At 47.3% G+C, this 23,109-nt stretch overlaps 1 non-coding gene across 1 annotated transcript; it reads left to right on the top strand.

The window, feature by feature from the left end:
- Positions 1-453: 453 nt before the first annotated feature.
- Positions 454-527, top strand: TRNAP-GGG (transfer RNA proline (anticodon GGG)). Its single transcript has one exon. It is a non-coding gene; the product is annotated as a tRNA-Pro (tRNA).
- The last annotated feature ends 22,582 nt before the right edge of the window (positions 528-23,109 follow it).

Here is a 23,109-nt window from a genome sequence, read left to right as displayed (position 1 = left end):
TTATAGTATTAGCTGAAAATAATATTTGTAATGTGCTTTTAGTATTCGTCATCTGTCTGTATGCAACTGTGGCATGTACTTACGGGTGATAAGAGCTTTGTCAAGCCGCGATAGAGTGATTTTTCTTCCAATCTCCTCAACCATTTAATGTAGTACTTGTCTGGCACAATGAAATAGTGAAAAAGACTAAAATATTTCCTTTCTTCTCGGTCATTACATAGCGAGAGTCTCAATTCCGGCAGCGTTGCCGGGTTGGAAGCACTCTACATTGAAACATGCTCGAATTTATTGACCAGTTACCTTCCGCTAAAAAGTTCACGTACACGTGACGCCTGCGGCAGAAAGGATGTTGCACATCCACCACCAATGTTTGTGAATGGTGGCACTGGGTAACCCAGCGAAGGTTAGTTATAGCAGTTAGACAATACCCCAGAAAGTGGACTAGACAATGGCGTCGCGGTAGCTCAATTGGTATGAGCATCGTACTGGGAATGCGAGTACGTGGGTTCGTATCCCACCTGCGGTCAGTGTTTTTATTCATATTAATTTCCATTACATTATCATTTCTTTCATTCACTTAATAGATACTAATAATTTCCCTTATACTGTCCTTGGGGTCCTTGCTTCTTGGCTTCCTATGATATAGAAAAGCACCACTGTTCTGGCTCTTCGTTTCATGTTTATATTTATGATTTAGGACTTCGCTTGTGTGTCTATATATAAGGCACCTATATTCAATCAAACTAAAGCAGCATGGTGGAATACAGTGTGAACCATGCTTTGCCATCGCATTCCTGCAGGTCTCGTGGCTGGTCCATTATGCCAGAAGTACACACCGCCACCCGTTACTTTTGCGGGTAGCATTATTATGTGCTGCGGAATCGTCGCTTCAAGCTGCGCTCCGACCATAACATGTCTTACTGTGACTCAAGGAATTGTGTTTGGTAAGTCTGCTTTAAGATATCTAAGGTCATCATCGTCAGCACGGTAACGTTTACTGCAGGGTAAAGGCCTTTCCCATACTGCTCCAACTACCCCGGTCATGTACAAATTGTGGCCATGTCGTCCCTGCAAACTTCTTATATTCATCCGACCACCTAGCCTTCTGCCGCCCCCTGCTACGCTTCCCTTCCCTTCGAATCCAGTCCGTAACCCTTAATGACCATCGGTTATCTCCCCTCCTCATTACATGTCCTGCCCCTGCCCATTTTTGTTTTCTTGATTTCAACTAAGATGTCATTAACTCGCGTTTGTTCCCTCACCCAATCTTTTGCCTCTAATTTCCTCAATAATACTGCTAGACTCACCTCACTAGATAACGTTCTAGCGTTAAACGTTGCCAGGTTCAGATTCCAACGGCGGCCTGTCCGGATCCAGCAATTCTTAGCACCCTCTCCTACATCACAGGTCTGACCGCGGCCTAGGTCAGTTGCTTCGCAGCTTCTGGGGACTGAGGGCCGGGGTTTGATTACTGTATTCATATAGGAGTTTGTGTCCAACTATTGCACCAGGGTGGCCAATCCTGATCTGGTGAGGGAGTGCGTTACGGATTCTGGTCACCGGGATCAGGCCGCACTCCAGGCCTGTTTATGCAATTTTATCAACATGCGGATTTTTTTAATCTGGTGGAAAATTGCGCGGCACCTGGATTCGAACCATGGACCTCTTGCACGCGAGGTGGATGCTCTAAATCTACGCCACTGCTGCACCGCTGCATCTAAGGTAATGAGCAATAATTAGGCCTTTGCACTGCTTGAAGTGAAGTGATACTTCAATTCTTTGTCTTAGGGCGAGGCTATCCTTGGTGCGTAAATATTAATGGCCCATGACCATGTTTGGATATTGTAAACTCACAAGCCCGGTGCTTATAGATCACTGCAAAGCAATTGTGTGTACAAATCGTAAAACCAATATCCGCAGCGGAGCAAGTGAAGACAACATCCCACGCGTTCTCCTTCTAACCTTATCGTTCTTCTTTCTTCTTATCACGGCCACTGTACCAACGTCACACGTACGACGCCTACTAAAAACAGCAACTACGCAAACTAACAGATTCCCGTGAAAGGAAAAGTGTTCCCAAACGCTTCTAGAAAGTTGGCACGCAGTAAAAAAGAAGGATAAGAAAAAGAAAAAGATACGAGGTGGGATTCGTGGACATGGTGGAAGCGAAAAGAAAGAAGCAAGCGTATTGCGAATACTAAATCACAAGCTGAAGGTTATACCTGGCAACCATGCAGCACTTGCACTCTGCTTCAGTTGTTCCTAGCGGTAGAGCTAAATTTAAGACACCTGTGAGCGCATATACTTGCGTATTGACATGTAGCGCCATTGTTTGAGTAAAGTTGCGAGGGTGATGGCCTTGACAAGTGGTCTTGTCGGCTTCGTCTTACTTAGAAACTTCTCTGCATTTCGCGTCTGCGTTTTATTGTGCGATGCTGAATCGAATTTTGACCAAAAAATTACTGAGGCTCTGTGTTACTGGAAATAGTTATCCACTTGGTCGAAAGAAAGTTTGCAAATAACACAGAGAAAATGCAGCGCTGCGGTATGGACATGAATTTGCATTTAAAAAGTACAAATAATTATTCGGTTTCAGAGTCGCTAAAAAGATATGTGCAGTCTGTAGAGGTCGCCATCTGTGTATATAATGGGGCGCTACAATCTGAAAGGACCTTGTATCTATAAGGGGCTTTGTGGAGTGGGTAGAAACATTGTTTGGTTTCCGCCTTGCCGGTAGTCCGCCTCGTCCCTCGGCTCCTGTGTATAACATGGATGGATGGATGGAAAAACTTTATTTTCGTCAGAACGCATGTGCGGACGATTCCGTGCTAGATGGCCATCAGCTCATGGCTGACGGCGACCTGGGTGGCCCACTCCACGGCCCTGGTCTGGACGACCGGGTCTGAGCTGGCCAACACGGCATCCCACTGCTCGAGAGAAGGATCACGCATAATATCCGCCGGTGGCGGCGCTATGCTACAGCTTCATAATATGTGGTCATAGGTGGCCAGTTCCTGGCACCATTTGCATTCCGGCAGAACGTCCGGGTAGATTTTGTTTAACACGTATGGGTTATAGAAAGATATCGTCTGCAATCTTCGCCAGACGCTTTCCTGCGCCTTCACCAATTGCTTGTCCGGTGGAGGGTAAATTCTCCGCTCAAGTTTGTAATGGTTAGTAATGTCATGAAAGGACACCAGCCCATCTCTTGTGGACCTCCCCGGAACGTCCGGCTTACCTGCTCGGCTGACGAAACCTCAAGCATTCATGTGAGCCGCCTCGTTCCCAGGGTTCCCAGAGTGTGCCGGTACCCAGGCAATTTCCACCTCCGTAGTCCCTCGCCCCGTGGCCCGATTTAGTAATCCTGCCGCTGTGACAGAGATTCTGCCCCTCACCCAATTTCGGATGGCTGTTTTAGAATCGCTAAAAATCAGGTCAGCTTCAGTATTACCTATAGCTAGCGCTATTGCCGCCTCCTCTGCAGTTTTTGAGGAGCGGATTTTGACTGATCCAGAGGTGACTAAGCGTCCCCGCCCATCCACCACCGCAACTGCAAATGCGTCCTTGTTCTTATACTCGGCGACATCTACGTAGATTGCGCCGTTGTACTTCCCGTACTTAGCATGTAAAGCTCTGGCTCTTGCCTTCCTACGGTTCTCGTGATGTATCGGATGCATATTTTTAGGCAAAGGTTTTATGTACAAGCCTTTGTGTATTTCTCGCTTCACCTGAATTTTCATGTCCCCGGCTGGAGGATCAACTCCAATGCCGATCCTCTCCAATATATCTTTCCCTACTCTCGTTTTGGAAATTCTACTGAGTTGCATCGCCAAGTGCGCCTCCCGTAGTTCTTCCAAGGTGTTGTGCACCCCTAATCCCAGCAGCCTTTTGGTACACGTATTGTTAGGCAACCCAAGGGCCGCCTCGTACGCCTGCCTAATCATAGCCTCCACCTTGTCTTTCTCCGTCGCGTCCACCTTCGTATAACGCGTCGCATACGCAATTCTACTGAGCACAAACGCCTGTACCAGCTTACACAAGTCCTTTTCCTTGACCCCTTGTTTACAATTGGCGATTCTCCTGATAAGTCTCACGGTAGCATTGACCGTATTTTTTAGCCTTTCCAAGGCCTCCGTATTCTTCCTGTTAGTCTGCCGATACAGACCTACGATCCTGATCGTTTGGAGCTCAGCGAACGGTGCACCCCCCCCCTTACACCTTCAGCGGTGGTGGCGGCACATAGTGCCTCGCATGTATCCCTCTTGGTTTGTCCCTATGCACAAAAATCTCGGACTTGGGCTGAGAGAACGAGAGTCCTGCCTCCCCCGCTAGCTTCTCCACAATATCTACTGCCTGTTGTAAAGTTTCCTCCAATTGTGCGTCGCTTCCCCTTGTAACCCATAGAATAATGTCATCCGCATAAAATGTATAAGTCCCGATATCCTTACCAGTCTGGGTGGTATCTTGATCAAGGCGAGATTAAACAAGAACAGCGATAAAACCGACCCTTGTGGTGTACCCCTGCCCCCCAACGGGAATGGACACGATTACAATCTCCGCAGTCTTATTCTCCAGAAATGATCTGATGTATCGGAAGCTTCTACCCCCGGTCATATGTCCGATAGGTTCCTTAATATTGCCTCATAGGTGACATTGTCAAAGGCCTTCCTGAGGTCGAGCCCCAAGATAGCCCTGGTGCCCGTGCCGGACCCAGGATCAACCACGTCCTTTTTGAGCTGTATCATGACGTTCTGCGTTGATAAATTAGCCGTCAAGCCATTCATTGTTCTAGGTATCAACTCCTTGTCCTCCACATAACCCCGAAGCCTGTTGAGGACCACATGCTCCATCAATTTGGCCAAGCAGGACGTCACCGAGATGGGTCGAAGATTCTCAATACAGATCTTCTTCCCTGGTTTAGGAATAAATGTAATCCTAGCATGGGGGGGGGGCTTCCACTCTGCCGGGATCTCCCTGGCCGCCCAATATTTGTTCATCAAGCCCGTAAGCGCCCCCACTGACTTGAAATCCAGGTTCCTCAGCAGTTTATTGGTAACCCCGTGCGGACCCGCTTCCGACGTAGTACGAAGCTGCCCCATTGCAAACTCCACCGCCGCCACCGTAAAGTCCTCATCTAATTCGATGTTTTCCTCTCCCGAGTAATTCCGCAAGTAACCGCCCACCTCGCCGTTTATGTAACGACTTCGGAGTTCTTGAATGAACCTCCCAGTCGTGCCTTGATACTGATGAACTAACCTAGCCATTTCACCCTTCTACGCCAATTCGGCTGCCGCCGGATCTAAAAGGTGCCTCAACAACTGCCATGTTTTTTGCATCCGAATTGCCCATTCATTCTGTCACAAATCTGCCCCCATTGTCTGCACTGCAAGACCAACGTGTAGGTTTCGATTTCTCGTTCTAGCTTGGCCACCTTCCTACGGAGGACCCCATTACGCTTTTGTTTCTTCCACCTACGAAGGAGACTCGCAAGCGCTTCCCACATGTGTAACAGTCTAGAGGCCGCCGTAAAACACTCCTCCGCCGTCGGAACCTCTTCTGTGGTACCCTTCACGTCCTGCTTGAGCGCCTCATCCCAGGCTCCCAAGTCTTCGATTTCCCCGCTCACTGTGTCTTTCCTGACTTTCAGAAATCTGTCCCAATCCGTCAATCTAGTTCCTTTCACCCTGTCTTTGTGCTTACCGTTAAATACCGTGGAAGGGATATAGTGATCACTGCCCAGTGGCTGTACCGTGTTTACCCACTTTGCATCCCTAATACCTTTAACAAATGTGAGGTCCGGATAGGTGTCTGTGCTAACGCTGTTGCCTATCCTCGTATGATCTAGCGGGTTCAAGATTGTCCATTGCAAGTCGTGAGCTACCCGCCAAAGCATATTTCCCTTTGGAGTGGCTCGGATGCAGCCCCACTCCAGATGAGGCGCGTTGAAACCTCCAACCACGATGAGTTGAGCCCTAGCCGCTAGCCGTTGCGTCTTTATCAAGAGGTCTGGCAGGCCCACCCCTTTATCTTTGGAAGAATAATATACATTAAGAACAAATAGACTCTTATCGTCCTCTCTTTTGGCAGAACCTCTAGCAGGACGTAGTCCGCTCTGCTGCTATCTATGGTATGCTGAATCGCGTTGCGATAGACTAGCACGGCCGTGAAGATGCTCGATACACCCCCCGATCAATCTCTGGCGGTGTAAATGCCTTAAATCCCGGTAATTTCACCCAGCCACTAGCCTCTTGCAAAGCTATAATGTCGGGTTTACTGTCCAGATTTTGTATGTGCAATTGCAGGTTCCCCCGCTTGTGACGGAAGCCCCTGCTGTTCCACTGCCAAATCTCAATTTGCTGACGAGGGGCCATGATTAGGCACTAGGCTTACTAACATCGGCGCTTGGCCCACTGCGGGAGGCGATCTAGCCTGTGGCGTAGCATTGAGCTGTTGAAACATGCTATAACCTGTGTTTGGAAGGCCCGCATCTCATTGGTGAAGGCGTCAAGACGCTCCTCAATCTTGTCTAGTCTGGCTTCGATCCTGTCGACCCGAGCTTCCAACCTATCCTGTCTTTCCTCCAGTTTTCCTATTCTGTCCGCAAGGGCAGACATTTCCCCCCTAAGAGTAGTGACTTTAACGACTGGCTGCGGCGTGTCCGCCGTTAAAGTTTCTGCCACTCTTTTTGCATTAGCTCCTTCATACGCCCATGGCGGCCTCTTAAGGTTCGCCCGATTCTCCACCTCCATAGCTGTAATCTCGCTCTCGCGAGAAGCAGTCGCCTGTGCCGCTTTCAGTGGGGCCTGGACCACCGGCGTCTGTACCCTTTGTCCTCTGTCGCTTTTAAGCGCGCGTTCCATCTCTGCCATCCTGACTTCCATCTTTTTAATCGTCTAAGCTTGCTTCTGCACCTGCCTTTGTAGCTGCTTCTCTCGAGCAGTCTCACTATGGAAGGCCACTTAGGGCCAGCTCACTTTTTTCTCGTGGCACTGGGACTTCTTCCATGACTGGAACCCTGTTCTCCTTTTCCACGCTCGGGTCCGGGCAGTGGTGGGAAGGAAGTGGACCGGTCCCTGCTCTTGTTATCGTCTCTCGCACCGCTGGATGACCACTTCCTGGACCTCGAGCGCCGCTCCTCCTTGTAAGTTTGGCCCTTGTCCTCATTGCCCTGCTGCGGGCCCGTCGGCTGCTTACGGGCTAGACGAAACTTGCAGTTCCGGCTCCCCGTGTTGTGCGCCCCATGGCACACGATGCAGTTCGAGGTGCAGGTCAGCGGCTCTCCTTCCGATGGCGGAGGATGGTCCTTTCGGCATCGGTGACACAGATTAGTCTTCGGACGATAACAAAGGTCCGCCCGATGTCCCACTCGTCTGCAGTTATAGCAGGTCTCGATTAACTCTCTGTACGGAATCACAGCGTACAAAAAGTTCCAGTAAATAACTTGCCAAGCAACATGCTTCCCCCCGAACGTGATCGGAATCGCCTTCGACTTTCAAAAAGGTCTGGCATCCAAAATTTCTATGCCGTCAATCCTCTTCAACAATCCCGCCTGAACTTCTGCCAGTGGGCATCCGTTGCACGCGTTGTAAATGACTCCGCGCCACCACGTAGTTCTCCGGCGCCGCCACGTACGCCAAAATCTCAAGGTCATGACCGCTCAGCTTGAGCGTCGTTACATTTGCATATGCCCCACAGCGATGCATACACGGCGTGCTCACCGTCATCGTGTTGTTTGTCTCGTTGACCCGCACCAGGTCTTCTTCCGCCGCAGTCGCATTCGTGTGCTCCGCTGCCACTCTCAAGGCATATCCGAGTTTCCTCGACGTCACCATACTCAAGTCCCAATTCCTGGGTCGGCACACAACCTTGAAGTCCTTGGCTGGCATATTCAGAAACGGTCCCCGTTTCTTCCACAACGGCGCTTTCCCGCGCTTGGCTTGTTCTGCTCCGTGCGTCTGGCGCCCGTCGCTGCCCGCCTGCTTCTCGCTAGGCCTACTCTCGGGATGGTTCCCGTATACAGATTTCTTGAATCGATCTTGAGCCCGCAAAACCCAGGCCCATTCTCCCGCCTCCAACTTTTCGGGCGTTATAGTCTCTCCCTCAACGGAGTACTCCGTTGTCTTCAGCCTCACAGAGGCCCACAACCACGAGTCACCGCCCCAGAGCCCGGTGCCATCAGCGGCGGCTCGGCCTAATGATGAGGCCTAACTTTGCCGCGCCGTGGTTGAGCACAAAAACCATGAAAAAATCCCTAGAAAGGGGGCAAACTTGCCGAAATTAGGTGTCCGCAGAGACAGGGCAACTTCCTGTAGGCAGTCCCACCAAAAGCAAGTCCACAGCACAGGGAGTTCCACCGAAAAACGGTCTCAAATCGGGAGCCCATGCGGAGCACGTCCGCGATCTTCGACTTCGTCCTTCTCTGTGTAGAACATGGTGTCAGAAATTGGGATCCCACCATTAACACTGAAATGCCTGACACGGAATCCACCCCCGCCGAGACCACCGAACCAGAAGTGCACAACGTTCACGCTGGCGCATCTGGTCTGAACGCACTGGAGAACTTCACGTTTTCAAACCCGGGAGAGTGGCCAACGTGGATTTCGACGTTGAAGGAATACGCCTTCGTGCACGGCCTCCATAGTGCTAGCGACGAGGCCCAGATACGAACACTTCTTCATTCTATCGGACCGCTAGCCAGGACCATTGTTTCGTCCTTGGGGGTGTCAACACCGGAAGCGCTTTCTTTCACTGCCGTCAAAGCAAAGTTGGATTACGACTTCGTGCACCCAGTAAATGAGATATACGAAAGTCGTCGTTTCCACCGCCGCACTGAGCAGCCAGGCGAATCTGTGGATGACTTTTTTTCGGCATTACGCAACCTGATAAAGCGCTGCAGCTATAACGGCCCGCTCGTCGAGGGCCGCCCTGTTTGCGACAGATTCGTCGTAGGCATACGTGACGAGAAACTGTGTGGTAAATTGCGTCGGAGAACAGCGCCGCGTAGCTCAACTGGTAGAGCATCGCACGCGAAATGGTTTCGGTTCCCACCTGCGGCAAGATGTTTTTTCAACCACTTTTATTTCCAATAAATTATCGTTTCTTTATTTAATTTATTAAACACAAGTTATTTCCCCTATGTTGTCCTTCGTGTGAGTGTTTGTTGGCTTCTTATGATATAACTAATAAATATCGGGCCCCTCTGCTAACCCCCTTTCTTCTCGTTTATTATGTAACGAGCGTCTCGAATGCGGCTACATTGATGCCTTCAGGTAGCACATGTAGGTTTATTGACCAGTTGCCTTCACCCAAAATGATCACGTTCTCGTGACGCCTGCGCCAAAAAGGACGTTCCACGTCCGCCGCAAAGGTCTGTGAGTGGTGGCGCTGGCTAACACCCCCGGGTTCCACTAGGACACATAATATACCCAAGAAAGTGGATGGGGAAACAGCGCCGCGGTAGCTCATTTCATAGAGCATCGCATGCGAAATGCGAAGGTTGTGGGTTCGCTTCCCACCTGCGGCAAGTTCTTTTTTCATGCACTTTAATTTCCATTAATTTATTGTGTCTTTATTTTCGTTTAGTAAGTGCAAGTAATTTCCCCGATGTTGTCCTTGGTGTCAGTGTTTGTTGGCTTCTTATGATATGACTAATAAAAATCGGGCGGCTCTGCTAACCCCCTTTCTTCTCGTTTATATATATATATATATATATATATATATATATATATATATACATGGTGAACGAAGGGGGCAGGCACACGTACAAAAGCTGAAACAAACATTTAATTTGGACCTTTTGGTCTGGATGCGTAAATAAAATCTATTTGTAGTCTTTCTTAATGCTCTATTGGTAGCACTTCTTAGGCAACGTCAAACTAAGGTCCAACTGAAGCTGCCGCCTAAGAAGGCTATCTTCACGAAATGCCGACATAGAGCACTTTCGCTTCAAAATTTTACCTTGCACATACGGCTCAATGCGGGTCAAAAGGCTCCGTAGAAAACGTTTTCCACAGAAAAGCAGCTCAGACGTGGTTATAAAGGAGCAGAAAATACCCTTTAAAGCGCACAGGACGAAGCCCAGGTAAGTTAGTACATCGCGCCCGTCGTTCACGTTCTGGCTTAGCTTCCGAACTGGTGGGACGAGTCTCCATAGAGCATAACGCATTCTTTTGAGTGCCTTCACACAACAGGCGATAAATCCTATTCTGCTTGGAACTACATGTCCATGGTTACAGCGAAATCCCACAAAATACACTGCTGTGATTGCCAACATGCTTGCAGGTATAATTCCGCTATGTAAGATAGGACCACCGTCAGCCATATAGTCGTTTCAAAATTCGGTACTATGTTACCAAGATGCTGTGTTACGTACGGTTCTAGTTGCGTGTGACTCTAAGCAGAGTGATACGTGAAGTGTTGTAAAGAGGATATTGGTTTTACTTTTTCATTAGTGCACTATGGAAGATTACTCTATATTTTAGCGCGCGCAATCTACCTTGTTTAAAATTTTCAAATGTTGTTTTCTCCTTTCTCTGTTTTCTCTTTGTGTTCAAGGTATAGGATCTGGCCTTGTCCTCATGACACTCCCTTTATACATCAACCAGCACTTCGAGAAGTACCGCGGATTCGCCCTGGGCATTACGTACGCAGGATCCACAAGCTCCGCCTTCGTCTTTCCGAGGCTGCTGCTCTACCTCGAGGAGACTTACAATTTCCGCAGTAGCATTATGATTTTCGGCGCCATTGTCAGTCATGTCACCGCCGCAAGCCTCCTCCTGAAAGAGCCATCGTGGATCCGGCGAAAGCGAGTGGAAGACGCTTTGGCATTGAAGCGTGCCAAAGACATCTATACCATTGAGAAAGAGGTCACGAAAGCGGCACTGAATAGCACGTCCTTTGTTGGAACTCCTGGTGTGAAGAATGTGAGGAACACAGATATTGATGAAAAAAACCCGCTGAATCCCTGGAGCATCCGGCACGGACTCACCGTACTGGAGAATCCAATGTTTTATGCTGTGATGCTGACGTACATTGTGTTTGGTTACAACTTCGACGTCTTCATGGCCACCATCGTGGACTTTGCAATCGACAAGGGCACAGCTTTGGATGCTGCCGTGGGCCTCATACCGTTGTTCTCAATGACTGATACGCTTGGACGCCTGTTCATTCCTTTGCTTGTGGACAGAGGGTATGTGACGCGCAGTTGCCTCGCAACAGTGACTTACCTGTGGATGTCTTTCGTGCTCTTCGGGTTTCCTCTCGTGACCACTTACTATGAGATTCTGGCCGCCTGCATGTGCCTCTCCATGGCCATCGGTTGCAGCGTCACTATGTACCCAGCCCTCATGGCTGACTACATGGGCCTTCAGCGGCTACCGATTAGCTACGGTATCGTTGGCACTGTGGCTGGCCCCCTGTTCTTATTTAAACCCTTATTTATTGGTAAGTGTTTTCTTCTAAAAACTTCTTCTGTGGTGTTTTTCTTATTCAACGTTAGATAAGTGTCTGCTGCTATGCATCAACTTACAGATTGAACATATTGGGAACATAAAGGCAATCATTGTAGAGGCAAGTCAAATATCGAAAAAGAAAGAGCGGTTTATTTTGTGGGTCTGTGTGATGAGTTCATCTAATGCGTTTCTTTTGTATCTACTGCAAAGCGCCCCGAAGAAGCCGTGTCTCCACATTCTTATATTTTTTTATTGAAAGATTCCATATCCAAATAGCTCTTATGAAGAAAAAAGAAATTCAAAATGGTCGAAGCTTTTCAACAGACTTCTTCATTGTAAAAGTGTACATAAAAAAAGGTATAGCAGCAGTTAGACAAGAAAAATATACTTTCAAGCACAGAATAAAACATCAGGACTACAATCAAAGCTAAAGTGTAACTAAAAACGATCAAGCAAGTAACTAAAAGGCACAATGTGCTCTCAATTAGCTATTTTTCAGAAGCCTTTCGCAATCACAAGGGAATGAATTCACGATAACGAGTTCAATTGTAAGGAGACGGAGGAGCGAAACTATTAGAACATCTTTTGAGATGAAAGGAGAAGCCTACATGTTGTGATGAAAACAAAAAAGGTGAACTATAAAAAAAAGATCGTATAGGTGCTCGAAGATAAGCAGGGTGATTCCACGAGAGATCAACAGGGGTCAAAAAATTCGTATTTTAGATACTATTGAATATTTTGGATTTTATGCGCATATTACTCGTTAGCGCGAAAGTGAACATGGCTTCTTTCCCAAATGAATATTTTAGGAAGAAAAACATAGCGAACATCTTCAGTGTGGAGGCGCCTATTTCATGCACAAGGCATTGTGCATGAAATACAATATACAACTATATGAAATACAATATATTACAGCTACAAAGAATACATTTTTGTATGTAAAACGTAGACGTAAAGAAGTATCAGCTAGCACTGTTTGAGGCTTCCGTGCAAAAATGATTGTTTTAGAATAACTGCTCAATTTCCTAGAATTTTCAAAAGTTGCTTTATTTACGATTGTTATCGAATGGGTCAATCCACGTAGCCTGTTGAAATTTCGCGGACTGTGAGGCTTTAACCTATTAAACAATTGTGCTGAATACTGTTGCTGTATCACAGATTACCGTATTGACAATTCGCCTCAAATGTGAAGTTTTAATGAAAATGAACGCTATTTAAAGATAGAAAAAAACATCGTAAATCCTTCTTAAAGTCTATTAAACAGCTGTTCACAGACACTTTAAAAATAATGTTAAAAACATTGCATTATTTTCTTTGTAATGACAATATAGGTGGTAGAAGCGAGAGCTTCGCCAGAATGCATCAAGGTGCTAAGAAAAAGGGACATCGGAGTAAGAAGAACGTACCTAAGGCTTTCACTTGGCTTAGCTTGTCCATAATAGCGACCTTTTTGTCAATGTGCAAGATTATTATCCGCGCCGCTCTCCGTTGCGCTGCGTCCCCTATAGTTTGGGGCAATGATAAAATGAAGAATTGCTGTCTTTCCACTGTCGTGGCACGCATAATGGTATACAGCAAAATTATTTAGACATCGGTTTTCATTTCTTTTTGGGGCTTTTTTTGTGTGGCGGCATCGCGTAGATTTGATAACTACGAGGCAACGTTGCAGCACACGTAGTAATTTGAGAACTTGCTACCGAAACTACATTAGCTGCTTCCCGTCGCTGCCGTTAGGGGGGTGAGCGTTTATTTGGAGTCGCGAGTAAAGTGCAGCATCCTCGGCTATGCAATGCATCAGCCTCGCCATTGTGCTCATTTAAGCAGGCCAATCCAGGTCAATTGATTCCTGATAATGCTGTAAGTGTTCCGATGGTAAATACCGCAGTTCGGTCCCGCGCGCACATCGTGCGAATATAAGGCGAACCTAAATGTTTAAATACAAATTTCAAAAGAGACGACATGTGAAGGGCTGCTGATGAAGCAGTGAAGTATCCACACCGGGTCTTTTCGTTTATTTTATTTGTAAAATACCTATAAAGTTTAGGAGGGCTGTAACGTGCAAAAGATTATGCTCATCCCTCGCACTTTTGAATTCAGGTAAGCGAGGCGTTCTGAGGTGGTTGCATTAATTGACATTTGGAGATGATGTTGATGGCATAAGGAAGCCGCGAGGTGATTTTAAATTTTACCTCGCGCAGACCACTATGGTTTGCCTACGTGTAATACGCAAAACTCACATCGAGACAGGCTTGCTCGTGGCATTGGCGTGCGCCGTTGTTGGTAGCTTACGAGAAGTTTGGCACTGCCATTGCCTCACACAGCACTTCGGATCTGCGTATAAGTGTTCATTTGCATGCGTATTGTTGACTTCAAGTTGCGGTGCTTTTTTATGGGTCTTTGCGTGTGCACGCCGCCGGTTAGTTGTCCGCATGGAGCAACTTACACTATGTTTATCTTTCAGAAACAGCGGAGACGTGCTGTGCCGTATCTTCAATTTAAATATTCTTCCAGTTTGTCCGCCACATTAGCCATGTCTACTACTAGTATTTCATTTGTGACGTTACCCGAAACAAGCTATGCATTCGGACTGAGCGTTTACCTTCCAGATACTCTCATGTACACGAGATACCACGAGTGAGAGTTACAATATAGCGAAAGAGGTTTTAATACGAAAGTTAAGATTATGAGTATATAAGCAAATACCTAGATGGCAATAGATGCAGTAAAACCTGAATCAATCAAGCACATGAGGTGACCATTTGTCAGCGCCCCGTTTAGACAGGGCTGCCAATACATCGCCATCATCTTCGTGTACAGAGGAGGAGTGTGCGTTCGCAACGATTAACCTGGTCGGCGGGAACGCATGCGGAGGAACTGTATTCGTAACGTAAGGAGATTAGAAAATGTTGTCCAAAGAATAGACATCCGTGAATTAATCCATCATGTTCATAAAATATTGGTGATGTTTTTCTTTTCGACAACCAAGTAGCAATCCATCAATTAAACTTTACTTGTAGAGAGCTGTCGCTTACAGAGATAAAATTCTGCTGCATAATCTTCCCAGCATTCGAGGCAGCGATGCGGCCCAAGGTTAGTCCTGCAACTCCAAATGGGCAAGCTACAGCTGCTGATGAAGGGTTTCCGGTCCGGTCGGCACCATACTTCCCTCGTCTGGGAATCGAACTATGCGCGTGCTTACTTTATTAGTTTCATTTCCCTCTTCGCGTCGCAACAGACATCGGCAGACATAAGTCGCTTGAAGTCGGAACGGTCGGATCTTCTTTTTTCTCTCCGTCCGACATCTGCGGGACTAGCTACCTTTGTGATTGTGTCGATGGGCATGAACGCCACACTGCGCTGACATTAAGATTGGGCAGATTGTCGGCAGGCATATGCGCGATTGAGCACAGAAAATGACGGTTTGCCAATTTCCTTTCATGCTATAATCTATTAAATAATTGATTGATGCTGTCATTCAGAGAGGAAACCCTACACATTATGTAGGACCTGTTGGGAGCTCGGTTTAGTGGAGAAGCAAGTAATACACGTTTTGACAGGCTGAGAACGGATAGTTGACTGGCTTTATTCCATAGTAAAAGCAGGTTTGCCGAGTGGCTGGGGTACCCCTCCTGTCGGGCAGCCAGCTCACTTGGAAGAAAGAGATGGGGGCAATGACCCCCTCGTGTAGTGATTGATGGTCGCTACTTACCTATTTCTATGCGAGCGAAACGTAATGCAATCTAGTAAGCAAATAAGTTATCAAAAACATGAGCATCTAAGGATAAAAGCCATCTTGCGTACGTTACATTCTCTCTATATGCTAAAATATTAGTGTTGTTTTGGCCTGTCTACGCTCCCTAGTGTAACACAATTATTTCAGGCAGAATAAAGCAAAGTGATCGAATATTTCTTTACTAACTGGAAGCGGCAGAGCTAGAGTATTTCGCCATTGAAGCCTACAGTGATTCCATTTATCCTTTATAATTGGGCCTTTGACACTTATAAAAAATGTGATATATTAAGTTCGCTGAATGAGCGCGTTTCTGACCGTCCATTGCAGTAGTTCAAATTCGGACTCTTGCTGCATTCTAATAATAATAATAATATTTGGGGTTTTACGTGCCAAAACCACTTTCTGATTATGAGGCACGCCGTAGTGGAGGACTCCGGAAATTTTGACCACCTGGGGTTCTTTAACGTGCACCTAAATCTAAGCACACGGGTGTTTTCGCATTTCGCCCCCATCGAAATGCGGCCGCCGTGGCCGGGATTCGATCCCGCGACCTCGTGCTCAGCAGCCCAACACCATAGCCACTGAGCAACCACGGCGGGTACTTGCTGCATTCTATTGCACACTATTAAACGAAACATCCAGTATAGATAATCTGTAGGCTTTCTCGGATCTTTCGTAATAAAGCGGCACGATGGGGGCCAATTCCGGCATGTAAGTAAAGCAAAATGTGGAGACGTATACTGTTTTCTTCATGCAGGCTATTTTCGAGACCACGTTGGTTGCTACAGCAATATGTACCGGTTTTTGTCCGGAGGCGTGTTCTTGTTGGGACTGGTTTGGCTAGCCGTGTTCCTACGCGAGCGGCGCAAACGGAAGGAATGGCAGCCGCAGCCCATGGGAGCCACCGACGCCATCATCGTCGCTGGCCACGCAATTTACTGCAACCCGGGTTTCGCAGGCGCCGCCCATGGTCCCAGCGCTGGCTGTTGTCCCGCGGACGGCGCGAAGAAGTGCGATCTGGAATGTGGAAAAGCCTGTAAATAAACTTCCTCAAAATAAATTATCCTGTCTGAATAACAGGCGTTCGCAAATCTAAGATTATGATGACCAGATCACTCGGTTCCAAAGCATCGTTATGACGGCGTTTAATTATGTTGCCTCTTCGTTGTCCAGGTAAAACATACTTAGATTTGCAACAGATCCTGCTCAGCACAGGCTTCATTCTTGCGGGTGGACTCAAGTGGTGACGTGCGTCTGCGTGTATGCATGCTCTGTCTCGGGATACTGAGCTTAAAGTGCCCATCATTAGGTCTGGCCATATTCAGCTGACAGGCGCAGAGCATACATTGCGTGATAACGATCGTGTCTGCAAAGTATTACATCGCTACACGCCGCAGAAACATCTGAAATATAAAACCGAACGCTGTTTTTCCTTCTCCTCGCGGCCGCAGCGCTCCAAGACGGAGGATGACGTACTGGCGTCCCCTGCGGCTACTATACTCGAGTCCGCAGTGTGACGTTGCTCGTGGTCCCACTTGACTTCGAGAATTATTCAAGGCACCATCTGGTATTTGTGTGATCTGTTGCTTGAATTGACGAATTAAAGTTTAGAGAAATAATAAAATGCACAAATGGAATGTCTGCGTCTTTTTTGCTTCGCACCGGTGCACGAGAGATGTACTTCCGCTTCATCTGCTTGTTCTCACGGCCGTGCGGTCACGTGCGCAAGTACCGCAAATATGCCACTTTCTACCGTGTTCCAGCGCGTGATCATGCTCTGCGATCCGTTTGTTCTGCCTCAGTATTTGTGTAGCACTGAATTATACTACTAGTCATGTGGCCTTGTGCACAGCGCTCAAAATCGTGTGCTGCGCGAAACGATAACAGCTCGCGCACAGTGTCGCCAGCAAAAATGCGCATCGCCGAAAAAAAAATGACAAGGAGAAAAAGAAATGTAGGCGTGGCCTGTGACGTGTGTGTGACTCGATCCTCGAGGTCCGGCATGGGAGAACCCAGGGATGAATTTCGCATGCGAAGGCTAGACGGGGCGAGCAGAGAGCGAGTCTCGCTATGCAGTGGAGCCCACCTGCTGAAATCATTTGAAATATTGAAATACTGAAATATTTCTACTTCTGCTAATAATGAGCCGATTTGAAAAAAAAATTGCGGCAGAACGCTCCCTAGAGAACGCGTAACAACTTCCAGCGTATAATGAAAATTTGCTATGGGACCTTGTGAGGGGCCCTTTAACCCAGAACCCGCCTCATTGCATTCACACGTTGGTATCATAGGACGTGAGGGCACTGAAAGCAACTATAGCTGTGCAAGCGTCCTTCTTGAAGAAATTAAACTCTGGAATTGGTCGTTCCGTTGTTGCTGTTCGCAATCTCTTGGGGATACTCAAGCTATATTTCTAATTCGGTCTCAATTCGGTAATTAGTCCTAATTAATTATTTAACTTCGCACATGCTATTACTAGATGAAAAGTGTCCGTGAGAAAACTGTAGAGCGACGTGCTAAAACACCGGATACAGCTTTCTTTTGCTCAATACGTGCTACATGAAAGTATTTTTCCGAGCGTGAAAGAACGCCGCAAATGCACGCAAAATTGCCGCGCGACTGGCCGCTCGAGGCCATTAGCGTATATTGGCGGGCCTCTTTCACGCTCGGCAAAGCACTTTTGTGTGGCACGTATTTAGCAGCAGAAAGCTGTATCCGGAGCTTTTCATGTTGCTCTAGAATTTTTTCATTGACACTTTTTACCTAATTAAAATATTTGAGAAGTCGATTAAATAATTAGGAATATTCAGTTAACGAGGCAGAATGAAAAAAAAAATATCCGTGTATCTCCAATAGACGGCAAACAAATTACCTGTCTTCTGTCCACCTACGTGGCATTTGCATATTTTTAACTCTGGCTAAAGTTAGGTGGGGCACCCTGTATGTTCATACACTCTCCATTTGAATTTTGGAGTTTTCCGTGACAAAAACCACGATTTTATTATGAGGTACGTGGAAGTCAGGGACTCTGAATTAGTTTTCACCACCAGTGGATCTTTACCCTGCCCCTGATGCAAAGAGAGAGCGAGAGAGAAAATATTTATTTGTCATGAGATTCGGCGACTTCCTCGCAGGCTGGAGCCCTTAGTTCAGGGCCCCATTGGCTCGCGCCACCCCGCGTGCCCGCCGGATCAGCCGTCGCTGCCCTTGCGGGCCTGAGCTGGTCAGCGCAGTCTCCCAGGAGGAAGGTGAGGGTGAAAGATTAGGGGTGTAGCCCGGAGGGTACCTGATGCAGAGGACCATGCCTGTTTTTGCATTTCGCCCCCATGGAAATGCGGGCGCCGCGGCCGGGATTTCATCGCGCGGCGGCCTGATTTCAACCTGAAAAATTGCAAGCGGAATGCAGCAAATAATTAACATAGAACACCGAGTTTCCAATTAATACGAGCTGGTGCGAGAAATCGGGGAAGGAGTAATTCTGGAAGCGCTAAACGTTCGCAAATGCAATCCTTTTGCTTAAAATCAATGATGCTACCGGGTTTAGAAATCACCGATAGCTCGGGGAGCCGGTCGTCTGTGTGGGGCGAGGATAAAAGCACAGAGGGTGACAAGGGTGGGATCTCTTGAAGTCGGGAAAGTGCGAAGCAAAATTAGTGCAAGAAGAAAGCTTCAGGAACGTGGTTAGAAATAAATGCGTGTGTAGAGTGCCGAAATATAGACTTGGTGCCTTGTAACTTAGAACTGTAGAAATCTGTTTTTTTTTTTCAATCTTCTGACGTCAAATTTACGAAATCGTTTACCCAAGCATTTGGCGGCGACCCGCAGTGTTATCTGAACAGCCCAAATGAACGCTCTCTTCTTTTCTAGGTGGTCAGATTTGTTTGCTTTCAGTGGGAATACGATTGCCTGCTACGAGCGGTGTATCTTATCTAAGTGGCGGACAATAGGCGAGGAGCACACTCAAGCGGAGACGGTTTCGGTGGGGTTAAGCCAGCGCAGTGAAAATGGAGAAGCGGATGAGGAGAGTGGTGCCGGCGTTTGTGATTGGTCGGCTTCCGCCTACTTTGCTTGCGGTGGCTGGTCGAAAATTGCGGTGTCGTGCAGCGGCAGGTTAAAAACGCTGCTAAAACGGATCCTCAGGGAAGGACAGTTGGCAGAGCGATGTCGTATACGTGCCGAAAGGGCTCGATAACGTTACGCTGCCACGTAAAGAGCTTATTATACGCGAATAAAACCATGCTTTCCGGCAGGTGCGAATGGACGGCGCCTGAGTGATCGGCGGGCAGCCATCATATATTTCATTTGGAACACTGAAGTCTCCTGCTATTTAGAAAAAGAATTCAATTTTGTTTGGCATATTTATGCATCTTTAACGCGTAGACGTCACTTTGAAGCGATGAGTTTTCGCGGTTTTGTGGCGCCACGTTACAGACAGGAGAAGTGGGCGCTGCGCGAAAACTTTTGACCTACAGCAGAGGGCTAATGGCAAAAATAGGCCCAATCAGAAGTAATAGTTTCTTTATTCGGTCTATTCGTGCATTTTAAGTGTGTAGACCTCCTATCATATAGGGAGCTATAGCTGTTTTCCTTACCTAGCGTGAGCAAAAGTGAAGTTAGGGCGGCACGAACATTTCTTGAGCCATTGTGGAGGGCTGATTGCGGGATTGAAATAGAAAAGTTTGGAGTAGCTTCCCGTCATAGCGCCCCTGCACCTAAACACCATGGACGCGGAATAAAAGAAGAGGTAAAGAAAGCTGGCAGCTAAGTGCATGGTAACTGAAATTGCAAGTAGACAACCAGAAGTCACAAAAAAGTGAGAAAATATGTGACTAAATTGGACGCAAAGGAGGAAATCAAAATCCATGGAGATTTAAACAGTCGGGAAGATAAACATCACGAGAGAAAATGTTCACGGTATCAGAAAGAGAAGTGCGTTGCTATTTGAATGCCCTGCCTTGTTGCCTGGGCACAAAAACAAGCGCCGCAAATATTCACGCATGTCCCTGCTGCAGCAAAAGTCTAGAAACGACTCAGCAAGTCCTAATCAATTCCAGAATATTCACCCAGCAAAAGGCGTAGGATATTTCCGCCTTCCGGAAACGCTGGCTTTCAAAACGGATGTAAACATGACCTGGCACTCAGTCCAGACAAGCCAGAGAGATGCGAAAAGTTGGACTTGTTGGTTATTCGCGACTACAGGCACAGGGCAATGTGGACAGGATACACAGCAGAAAACAGCGCCGTGTGTGTATTCTTCTCCGCGTCCCGTATATATTGCGCTGTGCGTAAAGCCAGAGAAGTCTAGAGTATGGGTGGAAAAGAAACCAGGAAAGATATTGACAGTGGTGGAAAGGTTACAGGAAACTCTTCAATATAGACGTAGGGACTTTAGTTAATACAGAACTAAATGAGTGACATAGGCAAAATGATAAATTGCAATACATATATGCAATACCTACTTAGCTCAAGCATTCTGGGTGACTATTTGTCACCGTGCCGTCAAAAAAAGAGAATGCCAATAACTGTTATCATCTTTATCAGCGTTATCGTCAAGGGATAATATATAAATCTTGGAAACCTAAACGGGTTTCCAGGTACAAAACGTACAAAACAAGCAGGTACAAACATGTTTCCAAAACAAACAGGCGCAAAAGCTAGGCTTCTGTGGCTGTTGCGCGCATTGCAAGAGAAAAGTGCCCGTTAGGAGGGAGAGAGCAAGAACAGGAAAGGCAGGGAAGTCAACCAGGCGAGCACCCGGTTCCGTACCCTACACTGGGTGTAGGGGAAAGGGGAATAGTAAGAGGGAAAAAGTTAGAGAGTGAGGACTGAGTGCGTGTGGGAGGATGCACAGGGACACTATAAACGGTCTCTTTAGCTGGTGCACTTCAAGTATTGTACTAGTGCACGAATCGCTTTTCGTGCCAGTGGCGGGTGTGGCCGCAGTACGAGTATCTTTCACTCAGAGAACGGTCTTGGGCCCAGTCGATTTAACGTTGCCCGCAGAGAGAGGCGTTGTACATCGTAGCGAGGGCAGGTACACAATAGGTGCATGATGATTTCCTCGCACCCACAGGAATCTAACACCGGGCTCTCGGCCGTTCCTATATGATAGGAGTAGGCGTTTGTGAACGCCACTCCCAGCTACAAGCAGCATAGCAAGGTCATTTCGCTGCGGGAAAGGCTAGATGGCAGTTGTAGCAGTAGCGTGGGGTCCAATTCATGAAATAGGCCATTGAAGGCGCTCGAACTTTGTGACTTTTTGCGTGCAAGTGCGCGAAGTTCCCTGGCATCATCCGATCTTGCCAAAGGTGTTGGTCGCGTCTCGGAGTCTTCGTGGGCAGACCGGGCAGCCTTGTCAGCAAGGTTGTTGCCGACGATGCCACAGTGAGCAGGAATCCATTTAAAGATAATGTTGTGCCCTCTTTCCAGAGCATGATAGTGCACTTCTGCGATGTGAGGTATTATCTGCTCGTAAGTTCCGTGATTTAATGCAGAGGATACTGTCGGCATTAGGTCGTATTTGTGCCTCAGAGTCACAAAATGCGACCTATTTCTCTCGGTTCTTCGGTGACCTTCGGTCTTGGCCAAAAAGCTTGAACCCGCTTTGAACGGCTAAGGAGGGGCGGCGCTCCGCTATCGCGGCGCTGCCGCCGCCGGCGCGCGCCGCTGCTCGCTTGCGCCGAGGATAAAGAGGGCAAGGGAAGCATGCCTCTTACTCTCAAGCATCCTTTGATAACAGCGTTCGTGAGAAACTAGTGCGGCGTCAGTCCTGCAAGGAGCGAGGTCGTCTTGCGGCCGCCGGGGCACCTGCGCTTCGTGCGAGTAAATGCGCTCGCCTTTGCAAAACTGCCCGGCTTCCATTCAGCGCATTATCCTATAACAATTGTCCTACTCATCAAAATTTCATGTTACAATTCTATCCTACACATTCGAAGGCGAGAGCCTTTGCATTATGTTTATAGCTATAAATTTTGGATGTGTTTCTGAGTGCGATAAAAACAAAATATAAATTATAAACTGACATCTCTCAGTACTGTCTAGCGTTGCTCCAGGTTTTATTGTAATATGCGGGCAATTCACTCATCGTTCGCATAGAAAAGATCAGAAGCAGTAATTTCGACTACAAAGGCTCCCTTCGGAGAGGGCCTGTAACCACCGTTACAATATTTCCAATACGTAGACCGCACTTCTCCAGAACGACCACAGTGCGTTTTCCGTTGAAGTTCTTTAATTAAACCTAAAGTGAGACTATGAAAACATTTCGGGAATAGAAGACATTTGCCCTGCCTGAGTAGCAGATTCAGTTAGACCCACTCCCTCAGCATTTCGAAAAGTGCCCACTACCTCGCCTTTTTTTTAATCTTTGTGCACACTTACTCATTGTCGTTAGGGCCCAGCTTCAAGCACACATGAGGCCAGTGTAAGTTCATCCCGTTTTCAGTGGGAATCGGGCGCTTGAATTGCATAATCTAGACCATGGCCACGAGATTATAAGATTCTCGCATAGTGAGGGCGTCACACCGGCGGTGCTGTCACTGTCTCGGGTTCATTGGAAGTATTTTGGATATAGTTTAGTGTGGTATCGTTCGTCTCTACGAGAAAGGGCTTCACAGGCAGTTTAAGAAAGGGGGTTATACGTAGCGTCCTTTTAACCAGAGACCTTGGCTATAGTTTATAGTCAAACAAATGGGCAAGCTGCAATAGACCGGGGCAACCACACACCACGCAACACTCCATGCCTTGAAAATGCTCCCCCCTGCGATTTCGTCGAGAGATGCAGGTGCCACCCTGAAGCTTATGCTTTCTTGATTAATTTGCTACTTGTGAAATTCATGATTACAAATGCTACATACCATTGTGACACATTATTTTATATAGCATTCAGCTGCAAAATCAGATCTTAGCTACGACCCTCGCAAAGTGCCG

The sequence above is a fragment of the Dermacentor variabilis genome, chromosome 3 (genome assembly GCF_050947875.1).
Source record: "Dermacentor variabilis isolate Ectoservices chromosome 3, ASM5094787v1, whole genome shotgun sequence".
In the NCBI taxonomy this organism is placed as follows: domain Eukaryota; kingdom Metazoa; phylum Arthropoda; class Arachnida; order Ixodida; family Ixodidae; genus Dermacentor; species Dermacentor variabilis.
The sequence above is the reverse complement of the archived record's forward strand: the minus strand, read 5'-3'. Positions and strand labels throughout refer to the sequence as shown.